This window comes from Rhineura floridana, chromosome 2 (genome assembly GCF_030035675.1).
Source record: "Rhineura floridana isolate rRhiFlo1 chromosome 2, rRhiFlo1.hap2, whole genome shotgun sequence".
Classification (NCBI taxonomy): Eukaryota; Metazoa; Chordata; class Lepidosauria; order Squamata; family Rhineuridae; genus Rhineura; species Rhineura floridana.
The window spans coordinates 57,706,157-57,722,495 of record NC_084481.1 but is presented as its reverse complement, the minus strand read 5'-3'; the positions used below and the strand labels follow the sequence as shown (position 1 = coordinate 57,722,495).

Below are 16,339 nucleotides of genomic sequence, written 5' to 3'. Positions count from 1 at the left end.
AACTACAATCTGAATCAGCAGAAGCTTCTGAGTCGTTACTAGCTCCACATATAGTGCATTACAGTAATCAAACCTGGATGTGACCAAGGAATGGATCACTGTGGGTACATCACAGACCTCTTGAGATACACCCTTAGTTGGTGAACAAGCCAAAGCTGACAGAACACATTCCTGGCTACTGATACCAGCTGGGCTCCCTCAGCCAGTGCTGAGTCTAGGAGTACTTGCAAACTGCATACTAGGTCATTCAGAACCAGCTGTAAACTTGTCTCCAGAGCAGAAGATGTCCCAACCAACAGTGCCACCATCTTTCTTGTATTCAACCTTAGGATTTTTTTTTTTACCTCCTCCAACCCAGAATTTCATCAAGGGATGGGTTTAGGACTGCAGCAGCCTTCCAGGGATTGGAAAATGGACAAGAGAGGTAGAACTGAGGTGTCATCAGTTATTGATGACACTTCAAACCTTCTCCTAGTGGTTTCATTTAGGTGTTAAGGAGCTTGGGGGATAATATGGACTTCTGTGAAACCCTATAAGCCCAATAGCCAAAGGTTGGCACAAAAGTCCCTTGCACCACCCTCTGAGAATGACCATCTTGGAACATCTGAAACCACCATAAAACAGTGACCCCTAAGCCTAACTCTATAGGTGATCCAGAAGGATATTATGGTTGATGCTGTCAAAAGCTGATGAGAGGTTCAGGAAAAGTAAGGTGTTTTACTCCCCACATTAGTTCTCTGACATAAGTCATCCACCAGGGCAACCAGGGCTCTTTCTATTGCACATCCAGGTCCGAACTGAGAATAGATCCATTCCAATCAGCATCAACTGAGGCAACCATTTGCTCCCACACTTTACTCCAAATTGGCAAATTTGAAAACTGGTCAGTAATTGTCCAGAGCCATTGGGGCTAAATTTGACTTTTTTCAGGAGTGGCTTTACTGTCATCTCCTTGAAGCAAGTAGGGACCACTCCATCCTTCAAGAAGGCATTAACTCCCATCTGAACTATTATAATGCTCTATATGTGGGGCTGCCCTTGAAGATAAACCAGAGGCTGCACCTAGTGCAGAATGCGGTTGCTAGGTTGGTAAGTGAGACAGCCTGATGGGGCCATATGTCATTGGTCCTGGAAGCACTGCTCTGGCTGCCAGTGAGCTTTTGGGACAAATTCAAGATGTCATTACTAGCATATAAACCCCTAAATGGCTTTGGGCCCAAGTATCTAAAAAGAGTGCCCTCCCTAATATCGACTATCTCAGACCCTATGATGGGCAGGAGAGGCCTTTTAGTGGTGCCACCACTGGGGATTGCATAGCTGGTGCTGACCCATGACATGGTGTTTTCAGTGGCAGTTTCCTATTTGTAGACTGCCCTTCTGGTCAGATGCATCTGTCTCCTCATTATTGACTTTCAGGAAGAATTTGAAAACATTTCTGTTTACCCAGGCATTTCATGGCTGAAAGTTCACTGTTCCTGGCAAACCTGAACTCACGGGTTTTTAGAAAGTTTTTAAGTGTATGTTTAAACATTGAGTTGTTTTAGCATTGATGTGTTTGGGCTCCTTCAGGAGGAAGGGCGGGATATAAACTGAAATAATAACAATTATTAATAATAAAAATAAATAAATAAATAAAGACTTCTGAGGTCTAGATTCTCATTCCCAATACTGCAGATCTCACTATCCATGATGGGTCAAGCAAGCAGTTGGAAGGCCTCACTGTGCCAAGCAGCTTATCCGCATTCACAGGGAAAACAAAGGCATCATCACAGTATGGCTAGATGGAGGCCTGGTCCTGTCCATCTTTAGCTCTGCCACAACAACAGCATCCATGTCAGCATGGATACAAGTGACTTATCAGCAAGATACTTTGCAAATTGGTCATAGCAGCTCTCTGGGGATGTTGCAGCCTCAGAGTTGTTCCCAACAGACTTTTTACTGTTCATGAGAATGCTGCTGAATAGCGCATTGCAGATGCAATGGTGCCAGAGAAATAGGCTTTCTTTGCCACCGTTGCTGCCACAGAATAAGATCTAAGATACATGTTTAACTGTTTGGTTGCATTCACTCTCAGATTGCCACTATTTCCACTCCAGACATCTGACCTGTTGCTTCAGCTCCTCTGTATACCAGGGACTCAGGCTGTGCAGTAAGGGTGAGGATATTAGGGAGTAATTGTGTTGATAGACCAAGGCATCCCTTATTCCAAGCAGAAACCAGGAACTCAACAGGAGTGCCAGCTAACTCTGCAGGACCCCCCTCCCCATGAGACCTCAGAAAACTCTATGGATCTTCTCTCCATGACAATTAGTTTATCACCCCTGCAGAGGTTTTTTTTGTTACCCTGAAGTTAAACTTACCCAAGCTGATCTGTCCTTGCCAATAGTCATTTCTGCCTTTCCCACCCACAGATCTTTTCCACTTACATATGTACAGAAGACCCAGTTTAGAGTATATCCTGCTACATGTGTTGGGCCCAATATTGTTGGAGACCGGCCCATGGTGGATTTAGCAGTCATGGAATCCTGAGCTAAGGCAGCCTCATCTTGGATGTTGGAAGTCCCCAAAGGCTACAAGCTTCAGGGTTCTCAACATCACACTTGAGACAATCAGTTCCATCAGGAAGATTGTTAGACAGTTGGGTGGTTAGTACACTAACACAATCCCTATCTTGTATCCTGTTCTAGCACCAGGAACAGAAACTCAAAGCTGGTTATCTGCAGGACTGGGTAGCCAGCAAGATGTTCTTCCTGTACACCAGGGCAACCACTCTTCCCCACTTCTCTAGTTCAGCCTAGTGCTGCACCTGGAAACCTGAAAAAGTGGTCTAAATACTGTTATTTTACATGCCTGTATCTCTTCTTGTTTTTTCTACTGCCATCTGTTAAACATTTGGGCTTTATAAATGTGTTGGAACCAATTTCACAATCAGTGGAAAATGTAACATGTAGTGCATCTGACTGATCATTAATGCTGATGCCTCCTGATTGGGGTAGGAGACATACTAGGAACAAACAGTGGGGAGGGGGTGCTAGAGATGTGAAGGCCCAGAAAAAAACCAGAAAAATTTGGGGGGAAAAATGGCTTTTTTCCGAAGCCATTTTTGGGTTTTTTTGTGAAAAATTGAAAAAAATGAAGAAAAATGGATTATGGAATGTTTTATTTTAGCATGATGAATAAAATGTTTCATTGAATCTTGGTCCCCCCCCTTTTCTCAGTTCTTTTTATGGGAATGGATGCTTTATGTCTACTTGACACTGTAGAGGACTAGCGGAGACATAAATAATTTTCTTTGTTATTAATGTTGATGGTTTCTTCTCTTTTTAAAATTGTTTTTTGCCTGCTCCTCATAAACTGGCAAAACAAAAGAGGTTCCTTACAGTTTAGGTGTTCCTTACAGTTCAGGATCTTGTAGATCCATTTGTTACAAAACAAAGTAAAAAATTTTAAAAAGTAAATTCAATTTGTAATGATTGTTTGAATAAAATGTACTTTTAATATACCAAATGTGATAATTTTATGCCAATTACATGTTATGTTCCTGAAGTAACAGAGTGACTTTCAATCTGTAAAAAATGCTATATTGCATTTTTTCAAAACCCGTTTTTTTTCCATGGCTTCAAAATTTCCAGAAATGTTACATCTCTAGGGGGTGAAGCATTACTGCTTTGTACAGGGATGGTGTGGGGACAGGGCAGAGCAGCAGTAATGTTGGGGTGGTGCAGGCACACTGGCAAAGCCGATCTCGTGCACCTGCCCTACCCTTGCCAACAACCTCCCATGCCATTGCCATGTCCCAGTTAAGTCGTAGTGATGCCAGTGCCAGGAGACTAGGTCCACAGTGCCACCCATCCCCGCCAGCTGCTCCTGCTTCATATCAAGACCTGCTTTTAATATAATTCAGCAATAGGCAAAAAAACCTTGCGGTTTAAGAACGTACCTATAGCCAACATATATTTCTATCAAACTTTTAAAAGCAGGGAAATTGGGCAGCTATAGTGAATGCACCAGGGGAGCAGGAGACCTGACCTCCTCTCTGAGATATTGGACTGCCCTACAAATTTGTCAAAATGCAAACACCATTTGGGTTGGTCTTTGACAGTCCAATCCACTCCCTGTGTAGCTTGGAAGGATTTGGTAACATGTGCCTCTGAATATGGTGAATGGTGGCAATACCTGCAATCAGCCCAAATAACAGAAACAAGACATGTGCTGTGCTGATTTTGTTTTAGCAGGGAGGAAGCAACATTATTAAGACAGTTGACATAGTTCAGATAGTCACTTTAAATATGTCTGATTTACTTTGCAATTTTAGTGTAGTTTCCTATAGGAAATTATTTTCTTTTGCTTCTATTTCTTTGAATATGTGAAGTACAGCAACAATTTGCAAAATTTACACTAAAAAAAGTCCAAAAATAATTGTGGAATAATGACATTGACTATTCTGCAGAATAGTTTCCAGTGGACATGAGAAGTGTCTCAGTTTGCACCAGATAAAACAGCGGGAGGTGAAATGTATTCTAGCAAATTTCCAAATGAAAGGGGTTTAAACATAGCAGGCTGAAAATATGCGTCTTGGGCAGGCTAAATTTGTTTTTTTTCCAATAGCTAGAGTCATTCCTGAAGTAGCAACATATTGTAATCAGTCTGATTTTTACATCAAACTGCAGTTTCAGATTCAACTGTTAATGCACCCAAAATAGAAATAGAACATAACCTTCAATTTGAAACACAAAAGGCTGTCTTCACCATCATATGACATTGACCAATACAAAGGCTTTGAAACTATTAAAAATAAATTTGACGCAGGTTTCTAGGATGAATAATGAGAGAAATAAAATTTTCTAGATTAGATTCTCTGTAGAAACAATAGTAACACAGGAATGAAGCAAAGTAAGAACACCAACAAACATACAAAAATGTCATTCTCCATCTTTGGAGATGGCAGGTATTGCTCAGAGGCACATGTTACCAATTTCTTCCATGCTACACAGGAAGTGAATTGGACTGTGAAAGACCAACCCAAACGGTGTTTGCATTTTGACAAATTTGTAGGGCAGTCCAATATCTCAGAGAGGAGGTCAGGTCTCCTGCTCCCCTGGTGCATTCTCTATAGCTGCCCAATTTCCCTGCTTTTAAAAGTTTGATAGAAATAGCTGTGGGCTATAGGTACGTTCTTAACCGCAAGGTTTTTTGCCTATTAGTGAATTTCTCTGCTTTTTAATCTGGGAGGTAAGAAATGGGATCGTGTCCAAGTTTGCTGAGAATGGATTGATCATTTGCATGCTTATTGAGTTCAGTGGGATTTACTCCCCCACAATCATGCTTAGGATAGGTGAAACTGACCACAGGGGATGGGGAGGGGAGGAGGAGAAGGGAGGGGAGGAAGGGCGGAGGAGAGGAAGGGGAGGGGAACAGGCAGGAGGGGGAGGGGAGGATGACAGATTTGATCATTTGCATGTTGGTTGAGTTCAGTGCGATTGATTCCTGTGCAATCATGCTTAGGATAGGTAAAACTGACTGGGGGGGATGGAGGGATGGCTGGAGTGGGCAGGGAAGGAGGAAGAAGGAAGAGGGGAGGGGAGCAGGAAGGAAGAGGAGAGAGGAAGGAGGGGAAAGCCAGGTCTGATCATTTGCATGCTTATTGATTTCAATGGAATTTACTCCTCTGTAATTATCGATGAGAGCCAGTGTGGTGTAGTGGTTAAGGTGTTGGACTATGACCTGGGAAACCAGGGTTTGAATCCCCACATAGCCATAAAGGTCACTGGGTGATCTTGGGCCAGTCACTGCCTCTCAGCCTCATGAAAACCCTATTCATAGGGTTGCCATAAGTTGGAATTGACATGAAGGCACTGCATTTACATTTTATTTAATTATTGTTAGGATAGGTAAAACTGACCATGGGGGAGGAGGGGAAGGGGAGAGGAGAGGGAAGGAGAAAGGGAGGGCAGCGGAAAGAGGGGGAGGGAGAAAGAGGGGATTGGAGGGGGAGGGGCAAAGGAAAGGGCAGGGCAGGTTTGATCATTTGCATGCTTATTGAGTTCAGTGGTATGTACCCCCGTGCAATCATGCTTAAGATAGGTAAAACTGACCATGGGGAGTGGGTAGGAGGGGATTGGAGGGGGCAAGAGGAAGGGGATAGGAGGGAGGAGAAGGGAGGTTGGGTAGGGTTGCCATATTCCAGTTCCACAAATCCGGGCAGGTTAATTTGCATATTATGCAAATTATTTGCATATTAATATTTGGATTGTCCAGTTGTTTTGTTTTTGTGCCTAGGAATTACCACCAAAAACTGGGGAAAGATGTGAGAAATCTTTTTTTTAAAAGCAACATTTTTAGCCTTAAATGCCTAGACTCTAGTTTCCAACACTATGGAGTATTTATTGATTGATTAAGAGAATTTATATCCTGCCCTTTTGCTGTTAAAAACAGAGCTCAGCACAGCTTACAAATATAATAAAAACAATAAAAATACACAATCAATATAAAAACATAATAAAAACACAAAATAGCAACAAACATAAAGTAAGTCTGGGCAGCAGTACGGTTAACCATATACGATATATTTCAAAGATGTGGTGGGTGGAGAAAAACAAGAAGCCAAAATGTTAGGAAAAGGAGTCTTTCACACAACATGCTCAGTTGTAAATACTGTTGCAGCAAGTTTTACAAGTTCCTCCAGTATTCCACTGGTGCAGGCACTCAGACATTCAAAGTATCTGTATGTTTCTTAGGTTTTATAAAAGCAGAGCTTTGCTTAACAACATTTCTTCTCCCTTTGATCAACCACATCTACACAGGTTCCACCTCCATACTCAAAATGAAACTGGGCCTGGAAGTGTGCAACAACCCCACACATACCTTGCTAATTAGATTACCAATGCCAGGATGTCTGTCTTATCAACTACTCTCCTGCTCCCCACCCCCCCAGGCATCATGAAAGACCCAGTCCTGGGCTCAGAAAGAAAATAAATATCTGGTCCTCTTCAAAGTATTGATAAGCCTCTTGTTTTAATTGAAATAATAATAATAAATTCTTGTTCTTATCACTAATGGGAGTTAATTATCTTGCATATGCTGTTGTTGCTTCTATGGCTGTAATGGAGTGAGGTTAAAGATAAGTGAAATGCAAATAGGAAAAAAACAACACAAAAGGCCGTAACACTTTCCTAAATGTAATACCATACCAACCACAACAAGATTCCTATGAGTAAGGCAGAAAACTAAGCATCTCACAACCAGTCAGGATTCCTAACCAAAAACCAAAAATAGGATAAATGAAGAAATATTTATATAAGCATGACTATCAAATATATTTATTATTTACACAAACTGTAAAGATATTTATAGTGCAATCCTAGGTTTATTTATTCAGAAGCAAGTCCCAGCGTATTCAGTGGGGCTTACTCAAACAGGGACAGAAATGCAACTTCAAGTGATAAGCAACTTCATTCACACAACCCAAAATCATGCCACTTTACGCTGTTTTGCAACTGTTTATACTTGTTTTTATGGTTATTGGATTTTAAATGGCTTTATTTCTTGTTGTGAGCTGCCTTGGTTTCCAACCCTACCTCACAGGGGTGTTGGAAAGACTCCATACACGCACACGCACACACTGCAGATGTATAAATACATACAGCCCATATAATAGTTTATTGTCAAACCAGTTGGTCATTGCAGAAAAATCAGTATTAGTTTTTAAAAAATCAGTATTACTTTCCTACAGAATAAAAACTGTAATACCTAAGTAAGCCCTGCCTACTTGCTTTAAAATAGGACTGGAGGGCACAAACACAATTCTTTTTTACATTCACTCCAAAGTCCCATTGATTTTCAGCACATTCATAACCATGTCTACTCAAAAGTAAGTCCTATTGAATTCAATGGGATTTACTCTGGGCATATGGGATTAGCATTGCTTTTACAAAAAGCAAGTATTGGGAAGGTTTTCAAAACACTGCCCAAGATCTGACTCCTGCACACAAGAGGAAAAAAAACTGAAATGTATATACTTACCCAATTTATGAGATTTTCAGATAAACAGGGGGTGAAACCACCATTTTGTTTTCTAGACACCGCCTAAGGTCAATGAAACTGAAACACAATCCCTGATTGGCTGCAGTCCTGAACGGGCGGGGTTAAAGCTACGAAGTGCTATACAGTACTGTTTAAAGAAAGAGTTAACAGTCAGGGGGCGGCTGACGTTTTTATGTATATCTCGAGAACCGGACCACCTAGTGTTGACCCATTAGGCTTTACTGCCACAGGTTGTTTTTCATCAAGTCTGAAAGACTTCAAGAAGTCCGGGGAAGAAGGAGTGTTATCAGCTGCAAAGCCTGTGTCTGGCCTGGGAACGGACAGCCAAGGCCGGTACCATGGCAACCATCGAGATAGCGACTGGGGAAACGTTCTAACAGTTTTTTGTTAGTGTCTGTCTAAGTTTTGCTTTCGGAGAGAGATGTTCTGTCTAGAGGGGGGGGAAGCTACTTGTAACTGCTACCAGCCTTAATGTCCAAGTAAAAAGGACTCTTAACAAGATCTATTGCCTCTGTGATGTTTCTTGACCTTTTTACTTCCAAAAGTAACGTGTGCTGTCACGCAACAACTGCACACATCAACAGGGTTATGGGCCCAGATCCAGCGCGTGTTACACAGGAGTAAGTGGCTGGTCTGAACGGCAGACGGAGATCCAGAGGGCAGCTTGATTGATTGTGCCAGACAGAGGTGAGCAAACATGTCTGTAAACATGTCTGGAGGCTTGCCGATGGAGAGACTTACAGAAAAGAATTACGCCAGCTGGAAGCTGAGAATGCGGGCTTTCCTGATAAAAGAGGATTTATTTGATGTTATTGAAGGAACCCCCCCAGTTCCCCTCACAGCAGCCTGGAGACGCAGAGATGAGAAGGCGCAGGCTTTTATTACTTTGGCTCTATCAGATTCACAATTGTTGTACGTGAGAGATGTTCCCACAGCCAAACAGATTTGGGACGTGTTGCAGGCTTTACATGTTCAACAGACAGCTGGGTCCAAGCTGTGTTTGGCACGGAAGCTGTACCAGATGCGCTTCACGGGTGAGTGCACCATGAGTGAGCATCTCACTGAATTCAGGCATTTGTTTGCTGAGTTAGAGGATCGAGGGGTTGAACACAACATCCTTCAGAAGACCTATATGATCCTGGCTTCACTCGATGGGAGTTGGAATAATTTTGTGATGGCGATGGAAGCTATGCCAGATGGCGGCCTGAATGTAGCTTTTATTGAGGAAAAACTGACCCAGGAGTGGCAGCGGAGACAAGAGGCGAAAAGTGCCAGGCCGAAGGAGGCAGTCAGAAGCAAGCAGGATAGCAAGCAGGAGCAGCAACGGCTGAAAACTTGTTACTTTTGCGGAGCACGTGGGCATATTCAAAGAGACTGTGCAGTCAAGCAAAGAAACAGAGACGGAGGCTGGAAGCAGAGCAGTGTGAACTTTGTCAGCGCAGAAAAGCCTCGAGTTGATACAGACTGGATTTTGGATAGTGGAGCGTCCCATAGTCTCGTAAAAGACTTATGTTTATTGCACACTTCAAAGGCGGTGCAGGACTCTGTTCTTTTGGCTGATGGATCGAGACGAATTGTCAAGGCGCGAGGAACTTTGAAACTGAGTAAGATTGGCATTATTTCTGATGTATTGTATGTCCCTGACTTGTCTAGTAACATTTTGTCTGTGAGAAAATTGACCAACATTGGGTTTTCTGTGGTGTTTGAAAGAGACAAATGTTTTGTGAAAAGAGGGGGTGAAATATGCATGCAAGGGAGCCTGAAAGATGAACAGAGCAATCAAGCAGGGTGTGCTGTGTTAAATGCTGTAGCGCAGACACATCAAGGCTGTGTACATGATTGGCATAAAAGACTAGGGCATGCAAATTTTGACACGATTAAGAAAACCCCGATGCATAGTGAAAACATGCGGTTGAAAGATTGTGGGCAGTTAATGGATTGTGATGCCTGCCATAAAGCGAAAATGACAATTGCACCCATAAACCGGGAGGCTGAAAGCATGACAACAGCTCCCTACCAGCTAGTTCATGTTGATTTATCAGGGCCAATAAACAGTTCACGAGGAGGTGCGAGGTACTTTATGGTAGTGGTCGATGATTTCTCCAGATTCACTCATGTTTATTTGCTGAAAAGGAAAGATGAGGCAGAGCAGAAGTTGCGTCTGTTCATCAAGAAAGTTGAAACGCAGCATGACGCTACTGTGCAAGCCATACACTCAGACCAGGGGGGGGGAATTCATGGGTAAAGCAATACTTGAATTCCTGGCAAGCAAGAACATAGCACTTAAACCTTCCACCGGGGTTGCAGAGAACAAGAATGGATCGCTTCAGGAAGCTTTGACAGCCATGTTAGAGGATTCTAGTCTTTCACATTCTTTCTGGGGAGAAGCTATTCTGTATGCGAATTACATTCACAACAGGGTGTTACACAGTGCCATTGGAATGTCACCCTACGAGAAACTCACTGGGAGAAAGCCTAGGGTGCAACACATTGAGAAATTCGGAGCCCGTTGCTGGGTCCACATTCCACAAAGTAAAAGATGTGGCAAACTTGCACCTAGAGCACAGGAAGGGTTTGTGCTGGGTTTTCAGAATGCATATTACAGAATATGCATACCACAAACACAGCAATTAGTTCTGAGCAGAAGCATTAAAGTCTCAGAAAAGCCTTGGGATCAAAAGCAAACAGTCATACTTGCAGGATCAGATGAAACACAAGCACAAGTATTTACACCAAAACAAGATGTGAAAGTGGAAGGCACACAAATTCCACTCAAGGATGCATTAAATGAACTGATATGGGGCAAACGTAAAACAAAGAAACGTAAGGCTGACGAGATGACATATTCTGAGCAAGTCGTGCCAAGTACAAGTTCAGGTGGGGGGGGCAGTGGAAGCAGAAGTTCCTGTTCTCTTAAGACGCTCTGAGAGAGCTAACATTGGGAAACCTCCTGACAGATTTACTGTGGGGGTAGTTACCAGCCCAGGGATGCACAAAGAAGTGCAGATGGATCCAGAGACACTATATCTGACTTGTGTTCAACCAAAGAATGATTAATAAAGTTTGAGCTTGGAAACTGTAATGTATGCTGCAATGTACTGAAATGAATTACCTGTATATAGTAGAAAATGTATTCCTGAAATGCCATTGTTATTGTTGTAAAAGACTTGCAGACATGATGAAAAAAGGGGGGGGAATGTTGACCCATTAGGCTTTACTGCCACAGGTTGTTTTTCATCAAGTCTGAAAGACTTCAAGAAGTCTGGGGAAGAAGGAGTGTTATGAGCTGCAAAGCCTGTGTCTGGCCTGGTAACGGACAACCAAGGCCGGTACCATGGCAACCATCGAGATAGCGACTGGGGAAACGTTCTAACAGTTTTTTGTTAGTGTCTGTCTAAGTTTTGCTTTCGGAGAGAGATGTTCTGTCTAGAGGGGGGGGGAAGCTACTTGTAACTGCTACCAGCCTTAATGTCCGAGTAAAAAGGACTCTTAACAAGATCTATTGCCTCTGTGATGTTTCTTGACCATTTTACTTCCAAAAGTAACGTGTGCTGTCACGCAACAACCGCACACATCAACACCTAGAAACTTAACTTTTTAAAAAAAAATAAAGCTGAGAATCCGGGCCACCTAAAGGGCTAGCCGGGCGCCGGGTGGCATGCATAGAATCCGGGTAAAACCCGGCTAACCGGGCAATATGGCAACCCTAAGGTTGGGTTTGATCAGTTGCATAATTTTTGAGTTCAGTGGAATTTATTTCTGTGCAATCATGTTTGAAAATGGATATGGACTGCCTTCAAGTCAATCTGGACTTATGTTGACCCTATGAATAGGGTTTTCATGGTAAATGGTATGCAGAGGCCTACCTTCCTCTGAGGCTGAGAGACAGTGACTGGCCCGAGGTCACCCAGTGAGCTTCATGGCTGTGTAGGGATTCAAACCCTGTTCTCCCAGGTTGTAGCCCAACACTGACCTGGGAGAGGGGCAGGGAGGGTAGGAGGAGGGGTGGGGAAGAAGTTGGGTGAGTGGGCACTGGGCAGAGGGGAAGCCCCTTTCATTTCCAAAAGGAAAACATTGTGAACAGTATCTTTGCTTTTCACTGCCTCCCCCACTTTTTTATTCTACATCAGGCACATGTAGCCTCTCACCCAAATTTAAACCAAAGCTGTCCCTGGCCATATCCACACCAGGCCTTTATTTCACTTTGGACAGTCATGGCTTCTCTCAAAGAATCTTGGGAAGTGTAGTTAGTGAAGGGTGCTGAGAGTTGCTAGGAGATGCCCTGTTTCCCTCACAGAGCTTTAGTCCATGTGGCTGACTGTTGAACCAGGGGAATTGGAGTCTCCTCTCAGCAGCCTTCACAAACTACTCTTCCCAGGATTTTCTGAGGGAAGCCATGACTGTCTCACATGAAATCAAAGTCTGGTGTGGGTGTAGCCCCCTGATTAGGCAAGCCCAGCAGCTGTGAGTCTGGCTTTTAGAACACTGACAGTTGGTTCTTACTGAGTATGCCCGACACTATCATTCAGTTCAATGCAAAATTTCTTAAATTAATTTTTTTAAACTTTTAAACTGCAGAAGATGAAGGTCACAGTATGGGGCAAGGTCAGTAACAGGATTACAGATACTCTGTGAACATGGCTGATTTTTAAGGAATTTCAACAGATTATGAGAACTCTGAGAGAAAAAAGTCCAAAATGTGTCTGTTTTCTCTCTCTCTCTCTTTAGACTTTGAACTCTCGATTCTTTCTGACTTTTGTTTATCACCATGAAAATGAAGAGAGTTGTTAAGCAAGCGTTTCTGAGTGCAGGACTATACGTTTTGTAAGGTTTTGTTTTGAAATGAGCTTATGGGAAGCATCAGAATAGCATGGGGGTATTTTCAAGTTAACATTGTGGAATCCACACTGGCTATAGTATACAGGCACTCTCATGGCTGTATAATGACTTGGCAAACTATGTGTTCACTTATACTGGCTTCATGGCCTAGGGTAAACCATTTTTTGTAAACTGCTTAGAGGTTTTCAGCAATCAGGTGGTATATAAATTTTGTTAAATAAATAAAATAGGGTAGGTTTTATTTCACAGCTTACAAAATTTCTCCAGAATAGGAATTCTAGGCCACAACACTGAACATGGGAATAAACCTCACTGAACACAGAAGGGCATGCTTCAGCGCAAACATACACTGACAGTGAAAACATATGGCAGTGTGTTGCTTGAAAGCTGCAGCTGTGTCCTTTCTTGCAATGGCTCATGATAGCACTAGCTTAGCTGTGGTTAGCTAAAGGGAGCAGATACGAGCCGGAGAGGAGGCTGAAGCCTAGTTCGGAGGTTATGAGTAAGGACTACAGGAGTGACTGAGTAGTGCTCAGTCCAAAGGCTACAACATGGTAAGACGCATACAAATGTTAAGTAAAAGAGTTACGTTACACAAATAATCAAATGATACATGCAGATATAACGAGTAGGTAGATGTTTGGAAGACTGGCAATATCATATAGGTGTCTTGAGGAAACTCTAGCAGGTAACTTACTGATGAATGTGTCTCTGCATATGCTTGTTTGGAATATGTAGACCAGTGATTGATAGCAAAGTTTCAGGGAATACTTGCTGGTTATTCCATACTGGGTTTGTGCTGTTTCTGTTCCTTTGCATTGCTTTCAATGGTTGACTGGAACAGTTAATTGAAACCAGAGGAGTGTGTACAATCCAAATGTAAATTTGTAAATAGGCAAATGTGTACTGAATTAAGTGTCCTGAAAATATACTTTCCAAAAACTTTTCAAATCTATTTTTATGGTTTGTAATATTCTGATAGAATACATAACTGAAAAAAATTAAATGCCTAATGTTTCGATGTATGCATTCTTACTAACTAATCCCTATTGAGATATTAAATTAGTAGTATGATCAGCATAAGAAAGGGAGTGAGAGAAAATTCTCTTGTTATAATGTGGTGTGTCAGTATGTGTTCTAAAGTTTTACAACAATAAATCAGGTTTTCAGGGAAGAAATTACACACTTTATTTGTGTCAGATGTTGTAGTATCATCTTCAAGGCAATTATTCACTTACATAGCGATGTCCAACTTGTGAAGGATGGGGTTGCACTCCCCCTGAAGGAGCCAGGTTCATAGCTTGGGGGTTCTCCTAGAATCATCTTTGTCATTTGAGGCTCAGGTAGCCTTCGACCAACTCCATTTGGTGGCCCAGCTATGCCCCTATCTGGACAGGGATAACCTGGCTTCAGTTGTCCTTGCTCTGGTAACCTCCAAGTTAGATTACTGCAATGCACTCTACATGGGGCTGCCTTTGAAGACGGTTTGGATACTGCAGCTTGTGCAAAATGCAGCAGCCAGATTGGTAACAGGGACCAGACGGTTCGAACATATAAAACTGATTCTGGCCTGCTTGCATTGGCTGCCTGTATGTTTCCGAGCTCGATTCAAGGTGCTGGTTTTAACCTATAAAGCCTTACATGACTTAGGACCACAATACCTGATGGACCACCTCTCCCAACATGAACCCACCTGTACATTACGCTCAATATCCAAGGCCCTCCTCCGAGTGCCTCCTGGGAGGTAAGCTGGGAGTCTGGAAACCAGGGAGAGGGCCTTCTCAGTAGTGATCCCCAAATTATTGAATGATCTCCCTGACGAGGTGCTCCTGGTGCCAACCCTGTTATCTTTTCGGCGCCGGGTCAAGATTTTTCTCCCAGGCATTTTTTAACAGCATTTGAATAGCATGTGTTTTAATTGCCTACCAGTTTTTATGGGTTTTAGTTTGGTATGGTTTAAATTTGTATACTTGTTTTTAATTTTCTTAATTGTTGTAAACCGCCCAGAGAGCTTTGGCTATGGGGCGGTATATAAATAGAATAAATAAATAAATAAATAGTGCTTAAGCCCTGTAGGACTGGCCAGCAGACAAATCAAGACAAATCCATAGTCCATTGGTGTTGGCCCTGTCTCCACACACCTCCTGCTTACTCATGGGTGTGTGTGTGCTCTGCTCTTGCTGATGTCTTCATTTTTGACATTGTTATAGAAGGGATGAGGAACCTGTGGCCCTCCAGTTGTGGTTGAACTGTAACTTGCATCATCCACAACCATTGGTCCTACTGGCTGGAGTTGATGTGAGCTGGAGTACACCAGCATCCTGTTTTGCAGCAGGGGGAGGGGACTGATGAAATGTGTGAGTAACCATCTGCACACCTCCTGGTTCATTCTGGCCACAAAAGGAATGATGGCACTTGTGATAACATATGTATGTATGTATATCCATCTCCCATCCATGAATGAGGCTTCTAAGTCCAGCTGCCACTATGCCACCTATAAAAACTAGGATGGTACCTGACAATACGCAGTGGGAGGAGGAGGATTTACCAGAGGAGATTTGCTAGCTGGCAGAATTTCCTAAGGTGGCTTTTGTGTGATATTGTGGCTACAGTGTTGTGTTTGTTCATGGGAATATCTTCAAATCCTCAGTAAGCTCATTGGGTAGTTCTGGGCAAAATACTGTTTCTCAGTCTAGCCTATTGCCTGGGGTTATTATAATGGTTAAGTGCCACTCTTGAGTACCTTGGATGTAGGGTAGGAAATAAATAATGCATATTGGCTTTTGTAACCTTTTGATACCAGGGAAATTGTTTTTCCTTCTGCTTTTGGAAATACCTTATACACCCAGGGACCCTGACTGGTATTTACAGTTCTCTTTGGTTTCTATCACATACATACTATGCATTTAAAGCACATGACTTCCCCCAAAGAATCCTGTGAACTGTAGTTTGTTAAGAATGCTGGGAATTGTGAGGAATAAACTAGTTCCCAGGATTCTTTGGGGGAAGTCATGTGCTTTAACTGTATAGTGTGTACGCAGCCTTTGTCTTCATTTGTTGGTCTAATACGATTCTGCCTTATTTCCTGGGTGAGATGGTATAGAGAATGTTATCTCTTTTCAATGAGAGACATAGATATCCTTCTGGTAGATTTTTTATACTTGTAAACTAAGGAGAAAGTTATTTAGTCTAAACTATGGATCCTTACAGAATTCTCCTCTGCCTAATTTCTCCCTGGGTTTTGGGATTTTGAATTAATGACACTTCAGAACCCATGGTTCTTTCTCTTTTTTTATTTCTGGAATTTCCATTCTTTTGGAAAGGCAACATTAAAAAGAATTAAAGGAATAACAAAAGGTTTTATGGGGAAGATGAGTATGTGTGTGTGCATGCGTGCATGCATGCGAGTATAAAATAATTATCAACATTCCAAAATTCTCCTTTTCTTGCCAGAAGA

At 42.4% G+C, this 16,339-nt stretch overlaps 1 protein-coding gene across 8 annotated transcripts in view; it reads left to right on the top strand.

The window, feature by feature from the left end:
* The window catches only part of GALNT13 (polypeptide N-acetylgalactosaminyltransferase 13), a 419,256-nt gene that overhangs the window by 152,343 nt on the left and 250,574 nt on the right, over positions 1 to 16,339 (top strand). The gene's annotated exons all lie outside the window — the stretch shown is intronic.